This window comes from Amblyomma maculatum, chromosome 3 (assembly GCF_055883805.1).
Source record: "Amblyomma maculatum isolate TAMU_Amacu chromosome 3, ASM5588380v1, whole genome shotgun sequence".
NCBI lineage: Eukaryota > Metazoa > Arthropoda > Arachnida > Ixodida > Ixodidae > Amblyomma > Amblyomma maculatum.
In genome coordinates this window covers 166449527-166468505 of record NC_139346.1, presented here as the reverse complement: position 1 = coordinate 166468505, position 18979 = coordinate 166449527, and the positions used below count along the sequence as shown (strand labels likewise).

The window sequence follows — 18979 nt, the reverse complement described above, 5'->3', positions numbered from 1 at the left end:
AACTACCAGATAAGGCTCTGGCAGCTGGTCTAAAAGCTCCTCTAAGTCATGGAGATTTACTGGTGAATGAGGTTGAAGATATAAGCAGCATATCGTTATCGTTTTAAAAAGCAAAGTGGTAACAGCTACGGCTTCGTATTTAGTTTTGAGCTTGATTTGTCTGGTTGCAACACCTCTCTGGATAACAATAGCGACACCTCCTGATAATCTACCAGACTGCTCCCGGTCACACTGAAAGACTTTATAATTTTTTAGAATGTTTTTATATTCAGGTCCTAGGTTTGTTTCTTGTAAACAGATGACGAATGGAGAGAACGTGTTTAAGAGATCTTTTACATCACTATAGTTGTTAATTAGACCTCGACAGTTCCAGTGAATGAGGAACGCCATATTGGGTGGATTTTGTTGAGAGTTAAAAATTTAGGTTTCGGGTCTCTCAGGGCCCGTTATTCGGGGTTTGTCCCTTTTTTTCTTTTCAAGGGAGTTGTGCCGGCGCAGAAGCGGCGGCGAACTAAGACTAGTGTCCATCGCTTCCTCGGAGGCGCTGGACGTCCGCTGGTCAGCTGCGGGTGCTTGTGTTTCAGGCATCTTCTGAAGGAAGCCTTTTGGGCTGGCGGTTGTGAGACCGGTAGGCCCTGTTTTGCAGATGGCAAGGAAGCTTTCGCTGTCCCTGCCTGGGGCGGGGGTGGTCCTGTCTGAGGCATTGCCTGGACAGGAGCCAGATTCAAGCGTGGCGTGTCGCCCCCACGCGCCACCTTGGAGTAGTCTGCCTTCGCTGTAAAAACGAATGGGTTTTCTTTTTCAGTTTTTCGCGCGCTTCTTTGAAGCTGATGTTTTCTATTGTTTTTATGGCTATGATTTCCTTTTCATTTTTCCAAGTTTGGCATGATCTGGAGTAGGCAGGGTGCTCCCCATCGCAGTTGGCGCAACGTGGCACAGCTGCACAGTTTTCAGAGGTGTGGTCATTTCCAGCACATCTTGCACATTTTGGACGGCCACGGCAGCTCTGTGAGCCATGACCGAAGCGTTGACAATTGAAACAGCGTCTGGGGTTGGGGATATAATGTCGCACAGTCACTTTGATATATCCTACTTCAATAGATTCGGGGAGTGTGGAGGTGGCAAAAGTTAGGACAAGGTGCTTAGTGGGTATTTCTTTGTCATCTTTTCTTATTTTTATTCTGTGCACATTGGTTACATGCTGTTCTTTAAGCCCCTCAAGCATTTCTTCTTCTGTGAGGTTCAAGAAATCGCTCTCAGATATCACGCCACGGACAGTATTCAATGATGTGTGCATAGACACTACAATTGGGATGTCCCCAAACGACTCAAGCTTTGGAATGTTGTCATATTGAGTTTTGTCTTTGACTTCAAGCAGGAGGTCCCCACTGCCCAGCTTGGATACTTTGTATCCTGGACCCAGGGCTTGTGTGAGAGACTTGGACACGATGAAGGGAGACACCATGCGGGCTGGCTTTTCTGGTTTTTCACTATGGATAACGTGGAACTTGGGGAATATTTCTAGTTTTTCATTAAAGAATTGAGAGGTTACTTCGGTCCGCCTTTTCTTTGTTTGGCGATCATTTTGTCTTGAAGAAGCCATAAAGTAAGTATGCTGTTCGGTCACAGTGCCAGCCACCCACCATCGAGCCCAACAAGGGGACGGGGCAGGAGTTAAATAAATAAGTCCTACCCTCGCCTGCTGTACACAGTAACTATAACCTAATATGGGTAACCCAGGGTAGTTACACCACACACGGTTAACCCTAGCCGCCCGGAAGAAGGAAGAATCCAAGAAGAGAGAAGAAGACAGGAGAGCTGTAGGATAGAAGATAGGAAAGTGAAAGATGGAGGGGAGGATAGGAAAAGGCGACTGCCGGTTCCCCCCGGGTGGGTCAGCCCGGAGGTGCCGTCTATGGGAAGCATGGGCCAAAGTGGTGTGTTGCCTCCGCCGAGGGGCCTTAAAGGTCCAAACACTCGGCATCGACTCAACCACTAGGATCCCCTTTTCCCCAGACACGGCGATGCCACGCACGGCTAAGCGTGGGTGCTCGGGGTCCGTGGTGTCGCACAGTACACGCAAACATCTGCTTTAACAGATGCCCCCTGCGGGGGCACAGTATTGCATTGACGCTGATGTCCACTATAATATATATATATATATATATATATATATATATATATATATATATATATATATATATATATATATATATATACCAAGCGCAAGAAGCTACGGGTCATGGATGATACAATCAGAAATTGGTATGAAAGCGGTATTATGGTTAGCAAGCGATCATAGTTATATTCAATTGATGGCTAAAAGCACAATCCAGACGTGCTAGTTGCGAATTTGCCGCTTGCGACTAGGGGCGCTTGGCTGTACCAATGTGCACTTTCCAAATAGGTCTCGTTGTCGATCTTGGCTTCTACCGGCGACGATTAGCCAGATGTACAGAAAGATTCCGTTCCCTTCCAAACAGTAGCTGATCGTGGCAGCGAGTCGCGAATCGTGATTAAAGTTAGCATATCGAGCAGTGCGCTACTGGGCCGTAACTGTCACTTTTCGGCCAAAACGTCCGCACAACCTCTGCGAATATATATGCATTACAATTTGCGTCATTTCGCGTGCGACCGGAATACACGCAACACTGAGAACGACAACAAGGGTGCGAAAATTCGCTTCCCGCTGCCGTTGTTGCGGCGACATCGTCAAACGCGATCCACTGCGCCGACGAACGGACAAGCGATCTGCGAGGACGCCGCCCCAGGCTGGTTTCGGCGCCCTTGACTTTCGACGTCGCTGCCCGCTTCGACAGCGTCCGGGACGACGCCAACGTTCGGTGAGCACCGATAAGATCCTTGAAATTCCGCAGGCCGGAGCCGCCGGTCTACCCGCGGGCGATCCGAAGATAGCGGGCTTGGGGCCCTCTAGAGGGCGCCGCCTGCAGCCGCTGTTGAGTCCAGCTCCGTCTACGACTCCATCCGTCGTCAAAAAAAGAAAAAAAAAAAAAAAAAAAAAAGAAGAAGAACGGACAGTGGCTCGCCTCGTCTATTGTTAAAACCCACGGACTCAAAGCGCGGGCACCGGGGCATTGAGAGTGACGACCTCGCCGGATACCCCGAAGAACACGTGCAGTGCTTTCGGATGCCTTGAATGCACCCACGATGGGCTTTGGAACCCCGCTACATCGCACGCGGCCCCCACATTTTTCTTAATTTTCTTTTTCTCCTCTTTCACTCGCCTTCAACGTTCAAAAATACATGGCGTGAAAAAGCCCCCGCTGAGACCAACGGCTCAGGCTGACCACGTGCTTTTGAGCAGTTCGAGGAACCTGCCTCAAACCCGCGCTTCCCGACCGAGCTTGGCAGCGCACAAAAGGCAGCAACTCAGGGGCAGGCAGACTCGGTAGCCGCGGGGATGGTCATTAGCTCGCAGCATGAAAGCGGTGATGAGGCGGCCAACATCAAAGCATTCGAAAGTCGTTGTGGGGCCCAGACCACTGAATAGGGCAATTTCGTAGTGGAGAGGTACAGCAATTTTCAACAAAACAACAAAGAGCTTGTTTAGGTGCGGCGTGCCTTGTTAGCTTCTGTCGACAGTGGTCCGCTGACGACACTATGCTGCTAAGTGTTCTAGCTACTGTCATCGCCAAAGGGCGCGGAAGTTTCAGCAGCAAAGCCATTAACAGAGATGCATGGGTTCAGGTCCAGAAAAAAAAAAAAAACAGTGAAGTAATCAAGGCAACTGTCACTGAAGTTCAACTGTGCGAGACTGTATGCCTATTACTTCGTCTCAGAAGATGTTTGCAGCACTGCGAAAGGCAGAGGCACCCCGGTCCAATCAGGATCACGCGCACTACAACAGGCAATTGTGCTCCTACGCGGCTCTCGCCCCCCAAATTGGCGGGGATGACAGTAAGAGCACAATCCTCTATTATAGTGCGCAGGGGGCGAGAGGCACTTAGGAGCACTATTGCAAGAGTTCCTCTGCCTTTCGCAGTGCTCCAGATATCTTGTGAGACGAAGTATAGTATTACAACATGTCAAATTTCGTCACTGAAGTAAAGGCGAACCAACTTGTAGTGGGATCGCAAAAAATGGGACTAGTTTTCCCATAATCTCAAACAGTTCACAATTATCTTTGCTGCAGTCACTGAGTACTTTGTGGTTTTAACGTCACGTTTTTTTTTTCTTTTTTTTTTTATTAAGACTCTGGTCACAGCAGGCACGTACTTCCCAACTAAGAGGAGAGGACAGGACAGGACTGTAGACTAACTATCGCATGCTTATGTGCCAGAAATAAACGACCGAGTCCCACTGAGTAATAAACGCCCCAGCCGGAGGTAGTTGTTGATATTGAAGGGCTTTGCCCCAGCTCACAGACTTCAGGCTACGATCAGGACTAGGGTGAACCAATCTCTCTCTCTCTCTTCTTTTTAATCTTCTTAAGTTATCGATACATGTCATAGTAGCTACATTTACCTGCGTACAGTATGTACAAATATCAACCTAAACAGGTGCATTTATCACTTCCCTGAAGAAAAAAAAAAAATCCCGGCACAAGCATTATTTATGTAATAACACTGCGCAATACGATGTCACGGCGCCAGTTTTAGACTGCGTTTTTCAGTTATAATGAATATAACCCGTCCCTCGGAAAAAGCACAAGTCGTGAAACACGAGTCCGTGGAAAATCAAGGAACTAAACAAAATAGAGTTACGTGAAAGTGGAACATCGGCCAAAGCACGAAAAGGGGGAAGAAAAGCGCGGAATGAAAGAAAAATCGGCGAGTGCAAGTAAAAAGAAAATAAAAATCAGAGTACAAAACGGAAAGCACCATCAGTCCTTCCCCGTGCTCACGGCATCTGTACACTGATGGAGGTAAAAGCGGAGACACGTACACTGGCGGAGATGAATCTCGTTCAGCGCGGCAGCTTTGTGTAGTGCATAATGCCGCAATCTCATCGTTCTATTTAGAGGAGAAAAAAAAAGTGCCTACGAGGCTAGGCGACCCCTTTTCGGTGTATACGTGTACAGTTTGTCCCTCTTTTCCCATATCTGGGTCCCTATGCACGTATACGGTGGCGCTTTTGCTCCTAAGTAGACCCGCACGACCAAAAATCGACCACTGTCGGCAAAGCGAGTAGAGAAGCCATCTCTGGCCATCGCATGCATCTTCGCTGTTGCGTCGATCCCGTCCGTATATTCCTTTCTTTTCCTTTTTCTTTTTTTCGTTTCGTGTTCTGTTTTTGTTGTCTAAGAAGTCCACATTGAGGTCAGTGAAAGCGTGACTCAACGGATCATTGCGTACAGCAGAGGAAAACAGAAACGAAAGCAGCAACGGCTGTAGCAAGGCGATGCCCGCATCACTCATCGACAGAGAGGGAGAGAAAAAATAACACAGAGATCATGTTCGCTTTGCTTCCCGCGTTTTTTTTTTTTCGAGGTTTCTCCGGTCTGTTGTGGCCGCCTATACACACCAGTGACACCATCCGTTTAATGGCCTTCATAGAATATCCGACACACATTATCCAAGAACCTGCAAAAGTGGAGCACATAAGTGAACGCGGACTCTGATGCACCCTTTGTTGCCACTCTATCTCTGACACCGCCTCTGGAACCATCCGTTTGTGGCCTTAATAGAATATTCGACTCATATTATCTAATAACCTACAAAAGTGGGGCGTGCGTGCTTCGAAGAGGTTAGGTGCTACCGAACGCGAGATTCGTCCTCCCTATCCTTCACCCTGGGTCTACTTTCGACGCAGATATGTTACGTCACGTGACTGGGCAGCTAAGTGATGCGCTAAATGGTCCATGAATTTAATAACCAACGATACTCCCAATATGGGCAGTCATGCTGGTGATTTATAGCTCGCGCGCATGAGCTCGTTTCGCCTGAACAGAAACGCAATACTTGGCTCTCATATATCTCATACGTTCATAAACTTACCTATGGCTAACAGCTAAGCAAGATGCAACGTCATATCAGGCAGCATGTGACTCCATGCATCAATGCACACGCATCTGCAGTGCTACATTTTCTTCCCAAGGTTAAAGACCGATATTGCGTTAATTAGAGAATGTGTTTAGGACTTTGCTTTACTTGCAAACATTTCTCACAAACATTCATTTCTTCGCACAACGCAAGGCGAGAGCTCTGAGAGCTGAAGTGAGTCAGAATTCGCCCCTTGCTGCCCTCCTCTACTTCGTCGTCATCGTGGAGTGAGCCAACCATCGACGGTATCCACCTTTTGAGTTGTTTCCCTGGCAACAAATATCAGGTCAGGTTACACTTTCGTGAGCCCGATCAGAACCTCCTCCTTGCACTGTAGTCCCCTCTCGAACGCGTGGCCCGATATTGACACTGTGTTAGCAATGCCTCGCTCTACATAAGACCAGTACAATGTCGACACAGTCCAATACTAGGATAATAATTTGTTTCCTGGATGCGTACTTCCCGAGGCATCCACCTTCCGGCCTTTCCTTAAAAGCGGAGCGGACGTTCCCTCCCTCAATCTTGCAACCTGTCAGTGGTGGCAGGTGGTTTACAGTGAATTCACTGCAATTTCGATTCGATTCAAGTCAACTGGTTTCATCAATTCAAATTCCTCAAATAAATTTCATTAGGTAATTACAGGTTCTTACAGCTGATGCTGTAGATTCCACGGTATAGAATGCAGTATTGCAGGGTATAGCTACAGCAATCCTACAGCAGCTTTCGCAGCAAAAGGCGGATTTGTAATCGACCGCTCACAGCCGACGGTGGCGCGCCTTATAGGGCAAACATTCTCCTTTCTGTCGCTCGTGCCTTTCGCCTTTCAGCGACACGCTACGAGCGCTCCTTCCTGAGCATGCTACGGCTACGAACAGACCAAAAACGCTAGACGCGGGAAGGGATTCTTGACTCCGGCTAACTATATTTGCAACACAGCCGAGACTAGTCGAGGAGCGCCAAAGATAGCTTCTTGGAGCGGTGCACTGAGCACCTGCCCACAAGCACCGGCAGCAAGCATCCATGCATCGCAAAAACAAAGAAAAAAAAAAAAAATAGAGCGGACAACGGAGCCAGACGATGAACCGATAAGCCAATACCAACTTGCCCCAGACACCAAAAAAGGCGTATAGGAAAAGCGACGATTGTATTAGCGATGAGGAGCGGCGTGGAGACAGCTATTATACGCGAACGCAATTACACCAGCGCACCCCAAAAATAAACACACACGAGCGCGTTCCCGCAGGACCATGCAGGGAGAATAGACGGGACCCAAAAATGACGCGTGGACTGAAATGAAGGCCCACACGCATGGCTTCGGGCACACTTAGCCTAGCAGGTCCAGCGTATATACGCTCTGGAGACGCCGAAAGCGGCGGGTGGTCGGCCGTGCACTGCACGGAGTTGTCACGCTGAAAGCCGGTTATGGAGGACACCGAGCGACGACACGCAGTGTGTGCCGAGAAGCGGGAAGCCAGCGCTGCCGAGATTGAAGCATAAAAACGACCCGAAGCCGCTCGAATAGCTTCCCGGAAGTGGCACACAATTCGCCCTCCACGCGGCAGCCAAGCCAGAGAGGAGCGTGTCTTGAGGAAGTGCCGCGGAGTAATGCGATTGATTAGCGCGATGAATGAGTTCAGCGAGAAGCTGCAACCAGGTCGAAGACAATTATCAGGGCTCGAGTCACGGTTCGATATCACCAGATGGCAGGACCTCTGCCTCTCGAGTCACCACTCTGTCAAAGCGCACACTGTGTAAACCAGAGCAGGGTCTACTCAACGCTTCTATGGGTTTATGTGCAAGGCGTATACAAAGAAAAACGAGCAAAGACGCACAGGTTGATCCCGCCAGTAGAACATTTAAAGCGCACACTGGCCGGACCTATGGTACTACGTTCCGAACCACTCAAAGCCCGAAAGATGGTACACTGCCTTCTTCTTACACGGCCAGTCTATTCACAGGTCGGTGCGCAAAGCGGCAAGTGAGGGTGCTGTCTTCTTCCCACTTCGCTTTATGAAGTTTGAAGCAGTTCTCTTTAGTTCATGGCGTGCCTTTGTTATGCTAGAAAGCCCTGCAAGGCGCAGCATACACGACGTTGGGGGCCTTCGAGATTTATGCCAAGGTCACGCGACTCTCTAATGCAGGCTCTTTTGTAGCAAGATTGATGCATTGCATCCGTCCGCGTCGAGTGCGTTGAAAAATGTGTAGCCTTGCGCGGCCGATCGAAGTTGCGTACCAAAATGTGTCCTCGAGCGCGCAGCTGGGAGTAAGCAACCCTGAGAGACTACTCACACGAACCGCGTGTGCTCCGTAAACAACGGCACTTCGAGTGCAGCCGTCTAATCAACCTACTTCTCGCTCCGCTCTCCAATGACATTGGTCGCTCACCCTTCTGGTTGGCTCATTTGCGTCACTTCTCCACCTTGCTGCAGGAGAAGGATCTCGTAAACGCTAATACGGGGGCCATTAGGAGTCTGACGTCATCATCAACAAGCCCGTTTCCAAGTGGGTCGAGTACGCTCGCGGGGGAAAAAAAAAAAAATCGACGCGCGGCTGCATGCAGACATACCATCACCGAGGGGGGTCTCTCCCGTCGACCCGCTGCTGCGAACACACGGAACATTGCAAGACACACCAAACAACCCACGCGTCCCACATAACTTGTCCGCATCCCCAACAGCGCGGCCTCCGCCACGCCAGTGGTGCGACGCCTATGTGCCGTACACAACACAACGGTCGCCGCAACAAGAGCGTGACTCGAACGCACGCCGTTGCTGCTTTACAAGAGTTCGCCGCCGGCACATAGGCGCGCAGCTGAGCAAAAAAAATAAATAAAAAATAAATAAATAAATAAAAAATGGCGTCGCTTCGAACAGCCGCTAAATAGCGTCGCGACCTTGCACCCTTCCTCGCTGCTGCTTCTGCTACTAACAGGCCCCCTGCGGTCGCCGTCAGACGAAGCACCTATGCTGCGATGTGCGGAAGGAGAGAGGAGTCATAGAGAAAACATAGGGAGCTTCGGCTGCTTTAACCCTGTGGCCCCACACGGCAGTCTCGTTGAGGGCTTTTGATAAAAATGTAAGCTCTGTACAAAACAGGCTTAGGATAAACTCCCGAGCTTACATTTGCGAATCACGCTCTCGTGCACGGCTTATAATTGGCGTTATAAGTAAGGTTTGCCTTTCTCGTCTCGCGTGGCACTTCGCTTTTATGGGAGACTGCTCGTTGCCAACCTACGCCAGACCACAAGCGGTAATTTGCATCCATTAAATGCTTTTGAAATTTAGAGTGTGGAGTTTTGTTTTGTTCTCAACTGGCTGGGATAAAATTCATAGGAGGCAAAGGTTAGCTGGCACTGGTTAACTGGCCAGACAAGCGAAACGGGCGTAAAGTAACGCGCGCTCCTCGCCTATGACAGGTGCGGTAATTGGCGACCAGGAGGTTTTATTTACTCGCGGAAGTCCGCTATAGTTGTAGCCGTCGGCTTCGACGTTGCTGTTGGCAGGGTTTCAGAAGATGGGCGTGCAGGATCCGGCGAAGCCGTACAATTATCCATCGCACACGTACAGACGCTGGGTTGAAAGGAAGTGTTTTGATGGTACCGCCCCTGATATGAGAAAGCTTACACGTACGTCGTGCCATTAATGTCGTGCTCAAGCGCATGAATTCTGAATTGCGCACAAGCTGGGAAGATAGTTGTTGGGAAGAGTGGCTTATCAGCGGGTCGCCGTGAATTATATGGCCTGCATTAAAATCCAGAAGCGACTCAACTGTGTTTGAACTTAGTTTTTTACCAACTAAAAGCTGGATGTCACAGAGGCGAGAAAGTGCGCCCATCTTGCATTGCATATGAGCCAAGATCATTGTACCTGAAGTAGGATCGGACTGAGGGAATCCATTCCCTGTCTTCAGTGCTTAGATTAAAACAGCACACCGCTTGATATGATATCATACCATGTAACAGAAATCAGTTTTAGGGATTTAGAGTACAGGACATGGAACCAGTTTTGTTCGAACGAAACTTTTTAAGCTCTTACAACCAAGTACATCTGGCAAGAACGCTTTCCGAATCTTCCGACTCTTCCATGTTTACCCTGAATCAAAAGTCCCTGACCACTGAAAGGCGGGAAAACACACTGGCCGACTATCAAGGCCAATGTACAAGGTTTAGGCAAGGTAAAACGAAACGCTAATTACTAAAACAACGCATGTGTGATCAGTTTGGCTTGCTGGTTGAAGATCGTGTTGGCAACAGCGCAAAGACAGGACGAAAAGAACGAACCCAACACAAACGCTTGTGTTCTTCCCTCTCGCACTGTGAATGCACCACATGCCGGGCACTCCCGGTACTGTCATATTTCATGGCAAACCCTGTTATTAATTTCAGTCTGTCCTTTTCCCAGTTCTGGTCTCATTTCTAACTATCTCCGGAAACTGATTTTTACAGGTATACAAAAGTTCCTTGGCAATCCCAGGTTTTCCGCAATGGTATAGACACCCGTTTATAGACACCCCGATAGCAGAGGCCGAAAAAATAAGAAAAAAGAAATACCATGACACGAAGTACAAGCTTGGTTACCTTTATCACCCTGTGGAACTGTTGCACGTGTTTCCTTACATTTTACTTCAGGAAAGAAACAACGCCCCATAGAGTATGGAAGTGATCGCACAGCTCTTATACAGAGCAAAATGCAGCAATTTTTCACCGCTAGGGATTCTTCAAAGATTGCCGCGTTAAAAGCTGGCCTTCGCGTGTTAGGCCTTCCTTGAAAGCGCTCGGAAAAGAGACGAATCCAATCCCTTCCTTCAATTGCAGCTACGTCGCGCGCTGTCAACTGTTTGCTCGCTCCTATATATATATATATATATATATATATATATATATATATATATATATATATATATATATATATATATATATATATATATATATATATATATATATATATATTTGCCAGAGCATACTCCATGCCTTAGCAGGGCATTCCGGCGACATGTAGATGCAAATTTGTCCTTTTTTGCGTCCTTTCAGGCGGTAAAAATAGCGTGCGGGCGTCTGAGTCATGCCTGCGGTAGCCTACAGCTACCATTCCACAGATTCAGGTGAAGGCTAGATAGATCCTTTGCATGTACATACATATACAGCGTAAGAAGGGGTATCACGAGGTCTTCAGGAGCCGCGGATGGAGACGTGCCAGGCTGGCATATATTTTCTACACAAAGGCCAGACACAATTGGGACATGACTCAAGGCTCTCGTAGAGGGCTTCGCGCGTTCGGCAGAATTCATCCCCGTAGATGCGCACACACACATATATATATATATTTGAAGCAGCTCGGTTGCCTTGCCGCAAGTTCGCGCGAGACCGCGTGCCGCCGGGTCACCCGTAGGGGGAGGTAGACAACGCGTCAGCAAACAGAGAAGCGTGAGCTCACGCTCGCGCCCGTCCGAGAAAACGGCAACAGATAAACACACACACGCCGGGGCAAGAGCAAGAGCGATCCATCAGCATCGCGCGCAGCCGAGGACCGGTCTCGAGCAAAACGCGAAAAGTGACACCGCGCACCTCCACCCCCTCCACGTTGCTGTTTGGTGATGCAGAGACCCAGCGGGACAGGTCGGGAGTCGCCACAAAGCGATGCGTAGAGAGCGCGCTGGGCGCCAAGAGGTGGCGAGCCGATCGAGATAACGGCTGCAAGGGGAAAACGGTTGTCAGCGCCACATATGTGGAAGAAAGACCAAAATTCTGCACTCGTTAGGCTTGAAACGTTACGGAAGGGTCGCCCCCACCTCACTCACTGCACGACCACGGCAATTCTTTGTCTTAACCGAACTTACTCGGCACTGATAACTGATAACAGAGCAGATGCCGTAGAAGCGGCAAGCTTGGGAGCATATAATCTACAAGAAGTTCACGGTCTGCAACTGGTCCGCACATCTGGGACCTCTGCCTCATCCATGGTGACCTCTCTCTCCCACTCCAGGCCTAACACCACATGGAAGCCATATGTGAAACTGCTTCCGATAATGCACTGGAAGCCATGAATTCCAATTGAACGAATACCATTTGTACGATCATTTGCAGGCTTTGGCGCCGCCTGCACGACCTTTGAAAAATGTCACATATTATATGTCTGTGGTTCCCTAAAGCAAAACTTCGGCGCTGCGCGTGCAATAATAAGCGAGAATTCTAAGCGGCTCTATGCACCGACAGTTCCTCAAGTCATACGGGCTACCCAAACACTTGGATAGATATGCTGTCATCACTTGTCCCGGCACGGCGGTACCATGCATGGCCTGTGGCCAAGCAAGTGCACCCCAACGGCAAGGAACTCCTAAAGATCTGCCAGCAGGCGTGCGCATTTCAGATTCTCTTCCTTGTGTAAGTAAACAGCTTCTGCGAGCCGTCCAAACGCCAGGCAGGCAGGCAGGCGCGTCGACGGACGAACGTGTGTGCGGAGAACACTTTGCACGCGCTAGCAAGCGAAGGGGAAGTAGTCACGTGCGCAAACCCACTAGTTGCGTTCAACGCAGAAAACAAAGAAAATAGGACAACTCGAACGACTAAGATCATGTTCCATGGAACTTTCATCCGTGGCTTCCCATTTACGCCGCTGCTTCACTGATTTGGCCCCGTCACTTATCGGCATTTCAAATACGTCAGTAAGCAGGACCAAAATCTCTGCCAGCAGCAGTTCCAACGGCAAGGACACTGTCTCACCTGACGCTAGCGTAGATTCAATCTGCTCAGTTGGCGCAGCGCTGAACCGAATTAGCGACGGCCGAACGCAGACATCTCTCTCTCCATCCGTCAACGCTGAAGGCGCGGCTGTGCCCGACAAGAACCTTCACGAGGGACACCAGCAGCGAGCGAGCCCCGCCGCAACCGCGTGAAACAAGCGCGCGAAAAGAAGAAAAGAAGGAAGAAGCGCGGAGCGAAGACCAAACTCCGTCGCTGCCATCCCCTCCCCACAACATCCTCTGGCGGTCGCGCATGATCGACGCACGGCGGGGGAGGAACGGCCGTCGCGCCGCCGAGGGGTGCACGGGGGGGAACCGGAGGACCGGCTCCCAGCCTCTCGACCTTGTCCAAGGACGCGCCGGCACAGAGGGCATCGGGCGGCAAAGAAAAACTTGGCCAGCCGAGGGAGACGGAACAACGCCCCGGCGCGCTGCTTCTGTTTCTGTGCTGCTTTGCAATCCACGTGCGGCCCCTATCCAGGATTTGCAAATACAGGCTTGCTAAGCGTGCGCTCGGCAACAGGAGGAGCGGCAGTCAGGGAAGCCTGAACTGCAAACAATAGTTGGCCGCGTTTCTATGTAATCTTTACCGTATTATTGCTGCCACTGGTGGCGCGAAAAAATTACGAAAGGACAAGGAAGCAAAACACACTAAACCAAAGTGTAATATGCTGCGGCTGAAGTGGTTGATTTCTTTTTTCTTTTTTTAATGCCGCTTCTTCCTGGGAGATGCCCTTCCGACCTGCCGGCACCTTCTCACTTTGAAGTTTCCTTTTGTCTTGGCAACTTGCTCACGCCGGTGTGGGAGTTCCCCACTTCGTAGCGGACGCCTCGTGGAAGAGAGCGTGACGTGCCTGCCGCTCTTCCGTACACTTCGCTTCTTCCGAAACAGGAATTCGCTCCGAGCGGCTGCTCCTTTTAGGAACTTCTCGACGCGGCGTCACTTCGATCCGCCTATCGACAAATGAAAGTATACGGCGCCGCTGAAGCGAGAGATGTTGGGAAGAGATAGATTCTTCGTCGGCCCCGTCTTTTCTCTCCGCTAGCTAGACGAGTAAATACAGGCTCCGCGGTATTGCATCCCACCATCGAATGCATCTCCCTACCTTCCTTCTGCTCTTCGGTCAGGCGGCCTACGATATCGGCCGCTGGACGAGACGACAGCTAGCAGAGAATCGTGCTCGAGAAGCACTTCCTCCCATTCTCCGAGCGGGAGTGCTCTCTGGTGAAGCGGGCCACGCGCGGCAAGTTCACAGGGAGAGCACACTCCACCGCTGTGCTGAGGCGCCTGGTGTATTTTTCTTTTTGGTCTTGCGATCGGCAAGAGAGTAATGAAAGGCAGGGCTGGTTCCTTTCTCCGACTTGCGTTGAGATTTATATCCTCGATGCATTAATCGAATAAGAGCCGATAATGTGATAAGAGATAAATAATGGACGCGGTAGAGCGAGGGTGAATCACGTGTGCGAGACTGCAGTCAAGGAACCCACCACTATGAGTTAGGTTGCGCCGAGACTATAAGGTAAGTAAAGGTGCGGTAGCTGCCTAATGGGGATGAGTGAATGCCACGACGTGAAGAGTGACCAAGTGTCAGAAATTCGCAGGTCCCTGTGAGTCTATTTAGTGCAAAGCGTCATGCTCTCCAAAATACAGCTCGCGTGACATCAAATTTATCTGTGGGGTATACAAATCGTAACGAAAAAAAAAAGCACAAAAATACGTGGACGTGTTGCATGAATATCCATTACTCGGAACACCTACAAAAAAAAAAAAAAAAAAAAAAAACTTGATTGGTATTCATTCCGAGCTCTAGCCGCGGCTTCAACGTTCTGGAAAGTGAAAACTCACCGCCCAGAAATCGAAAGCGACTCAAGGAGAGAAGACGATACAAGGTACCGACGTACCGCAGTCACTGCACATGTGCAAAAAAGCTGGTGCAGTTCCGTACCACCTCGCGAAAGAGATGCGTCAAAGTAATACGAGCCCACCTCGTCAGAAAATAATAATAATTATTATGCATTAGTTTATTTACGCTTCAGATCCATACTGCACGGATGGACCCGAGACAAAAAGCTACCGTGAAGCATTTTCAGATTATCTGGTGCCCTACAATCAAAATGTACCCGTGGGAGAAGAAAAAAGCAGTGCAGAGGCCGCGCGATTATAGCACAACTGTATGCATCGAAAATACAGAAATAAAAAAAACACTGTTGGAATCTCTCTACAAGATAAACATGAACACAAGCGATCTACCAAGGTAATATAGAGGTCCGCAAACAAAACAATATATATATAGATATATATATATATATATATATATATATATATATATATATATATATATATATATATATATATATATATATATATATATATACTGGAGAGTACATAAGAACAGCTATTCAAATCCTTACTAGAAAGAGAATAAATGTTATTTTCGCATTTCTGGTGTTTATTATGCATATGTGGTTTAAGAACTGAAATGTTTGCTTGCGATATTGAGTTCGATGGCGTGGAACAGGCCACTTATCGGAGCCTCGCGTTATGCTATCCGGTTTAGGCGTTGGTTGAGCAACAGAGGTAAGAAAAATATATAGGCTGAAAAAAGGTGTGGCTGTGGCTGGCCTAGGAACCCCTGAATGAACCCGCACATTTAGAAGCGCTCGAGCACGCAGCAAAGCTCCAACGAGTACGTATAGAAAATATCAGAGGGTGAGAACTGTGGCCCCCAAGCGCATGCCCCGCCTTCGTTGGCATAAAGGCTGTGCGCTGTAGACACCTCCTCGCATTTAAACGCACCTCGCAGTTCATGACGAAGGGTCGCCCGGACACCAGAATCCGGCCGGACACCAAACAGCAGACTCGCGGCGATAAACGTCCTTATCAGCGATGCCCTCCGAGGAGGTCCATGTAGAGCGTAGGCGTCCGGCACCGGCTCTGCACCTACGTGCGGCTTCTCGCGGTTTCTTTTGGTACTTTTTTAGATGCGGCTTCCCTTTTGGAAAGACGAAAAAGGCCGCCGACCATCCGTCAGCTCGTTCACTTTCTGGTGCACGTATCATATGCTTAGCTGTGGTGCATTGGAGGAGCGCAGGTCTGCAGATGAAACACGCGAGCAACCGTCGAAATGGATCACCTTGGCTCACTGCTATGGAGCATACTGAAACATTTTCATGAATGTTAATCGCTGAAAATTAAAAAAACAAAAAAAAAAAAGCTTTAGCGCTCTCACATGGCGTATGAGTGGGTTATCTCAAATGCATGAGCAGAGAGAGATATAACGGCTGACGGGTGAAAGCCGAGGCAGGAGATTCGAGGCAAGAAATCCGAGGTGCGAGCAGCTGACCCGTTGTGTTTTATGGCACAAAGGCAAAGGTCATCATCCGCCACATGTAGTGTGACTGCTGATGTATGCCAGCTCAGGTCTTCGAGGTGAGGTTACCGGACTATAATGTCTGAGTGAATGAGTTAGCGAAAATCAGGTGATCTCGTGAGCTGAGTGAGGGTGAGTTAAATAATTAAGGTGGAGTGGGCCATCAGGCAGCGACACAGATATGCGACTAGCGTTTTTACGTGTACATTTACGCGTTTCACGTTTCCCTGGACGTCAGTCAAAAAGAAAAATGAACGGAAAGCGTGCCATTAACAATAGAAAACAGCATAAGGCCCCGTAGTGAGAGGTGAGAAATTGTATAAGAGCTCAAAAAAAGCACAAGTTCTCCCCGAATTGTGACAGCAACAATGAATCAAAGGAAGCCGACGCACGACACGCCCACCGGCTAACAAGCATGCTGTGCACCGCAGTGCACCGATGGAAATTTTTCCAGAAATGAGACAATCCTACAGGCCGGAACGATGGGCGTAGCCTCTATTCGTGGTACCCCTAAAATATCACTGCAGCCACGCCCCGCCATGCCACTGCAAGTGAAAAAAAACCTTGCCGAGCAAGGACGAGACGAGTTGGTTGTGGTGGCCCTCACAGCAGCGGTTTGAAAGGGGCCAGATTCTTCCATGCATGGGCAGAAAAAGGACACCCGTACCACTAGGACAATATATAGGGGGATTAAAGAGTGGCAAAAAAAAAAAAAAAGCGTTTATCCAAAATGCGCAGGTGAAGGTCGTCGTCTGCATACATGCATAATCATGCATGTGTACACGAATCCGTTTCTATATTTCCACAGAAAGCAGGAAATAAAAAGCGCCTCTGATGCAAATATTTGTAAACAACATAAAAGGGTGTCACTTTGTTTCTTTTTACCTGCCCTTTTGTTTAACGGATGCAAGAGTATGTTAAAAAGAAAAACAAGAGGAACACCGGTTTTAACTCCAGTAAAACGAGAAGAATAACCCCAGAAGGCTGGATATTGTCTCTGAATGGCTACCCCATAACAAGCTCCGTTCTGGTGCTTGGCAAGAAATATACGAGTCATGCAATTGCGTCAGCAAAGACAGTGCTTTTAATATGACCACAGAGAGAAGGAAAACAAAAACGACCATGAGCCACCATACACGTAAAACTAGAAGCGCATAATTTCGTTTGAATAACCCTATAGGTTCGTCAAACCTCTTGCGTGAGCTCTTCATACGTGACACAGAACAATGTAGGCACAGCAGTGTACGTATATTGCGGTGGCTATGCGCGCAGATATGTTTGGCCACACGTAGTAAACGTTCCAACCAGCAGTGGGCAGCTACAAATTTACGGACGCACAAACAATCGGGTTCCAGATTGGCAAACCACCGCCTTCACGTTCCGGCTGGTATATTTACCGGTACACTATTTTGCAAATTGATCAAGTAAGTTACATCCCACAATGGCTCGCCCACGCCCTTGCATAGGATATGAAGCAGAACTTGCCGGCAAAATCCCTTGCCAACGCCATTTCAGCGCTTTGAGGACCACCGAAACGGTTTGATCACAAACCTTACAACCGCAGAAGCCGGATGGTCATGCACCGCCCGCAGGAACCTACATCGTCTACAATATCTGAAAGAATGTTGGCTTCCGTTCGAAAGTTATCGCTTTGTTTGCAGCATACAGATTCATGTTCCAATTGTTCGCCAGGTCGGTCGGTTCGAAGATGAACTTTGCGAGCTTCACGCGTCAGAACCACGCGTTAACTATATGACTGATGTAGAAAAGTAAACAGCCAAAAATGTTGGTTTCATCGGGGAAGACGGTCAGACATATTTTGAGAATATGATGACGCGAGCTGAAAGTCCGACACAGAAGTGGACGGAACGAGCTTGTGCTTCTAAGCTTCTTTTTTTTTTTTTCTTTTACGCGCTGCGACACTCGAGCACAGACAAAATATACTTCCTTCAATGACGAAATAACCAATTCACAGATATAAAGAACAGAACTGGCTAAGCAAAGAAGACAAGCGTAGGAACTGACACAGAGCCCTTGTTAACAGACCATCTTTTAATGGAGAAAAGAAACTCGGAAACATGAAAACCTATTGTGTGCTGACAATAACTGGTGTTGCCCAGATTTATGAACACGTTGGGTAGCTTTTATTTCTTTAATTTTTTTTTCACGTCCAATTACAACGTTATTGAGCCAGGTATATCTGTTAAACGCTGCTGTCCGCATGTGTCGGTGGTTACTAAAGCCACCGTGCTAAAGCTTATTGTTCGGGAAAACCGGCAAGCAGAAAATTTGGAGAGAAAAAAACAAAAATCTTTTCTGTTCTGTTTTGCCCGAAGGGTGGAAAACTGAAGAGCAAACGTACATGGTGTCGACGGCCCGTAAATGCGATATTCAGAAATTATTGCCATGAACATTCAAATTTGTGTCTGATATATGTTTTAGTTATAAACTTTCCGGGTCAAGCCATTTTATCATGATTACCTTTCAATTGCCAAAAAAAGGAAGGGAAGTATCACGAAATAGAGGGACGCTTTTTGGTCACGACGCTTGCAGGAAGCGCGGGTTTTCCGGCTGCGAAGACTTTCACGGCGCCGCCCAGCTCGTTCTAACCACGTTTCAAAGTAACTGCATACGCGACGCAGTATTGTGGGCAAAACACCTGATAGTAGCAGCATGCTCTTTCGTAATAAGCGACAGTTCGCTATTACTATGGTCGCGGCGAGACAGCTCGACTGTATAACATACGATATAACCATACTTGAAAGAAAGCTGAAAAATAAACCGCGAAGTACATTAAACAGGCTCTGTTAACAATCGTTCAAACAAAGCTAGCATGGGGAAAGTACAGAACAGGAGGGAACAATAGTA

General features: G+C 48.4%; 1 protein-coding gene across 3 annotated transcripts in view; it reads right to left on the bottom strand.

Annotated features, from left to right (window-relative positions):
• The window catches only part of a (arc), a 178853-nt gene that overhangs the window by 42763 nt on the left and 117111 nt on the right, over positions 1–18979 (bottom strand). The window lies entirely within an intron of this gene.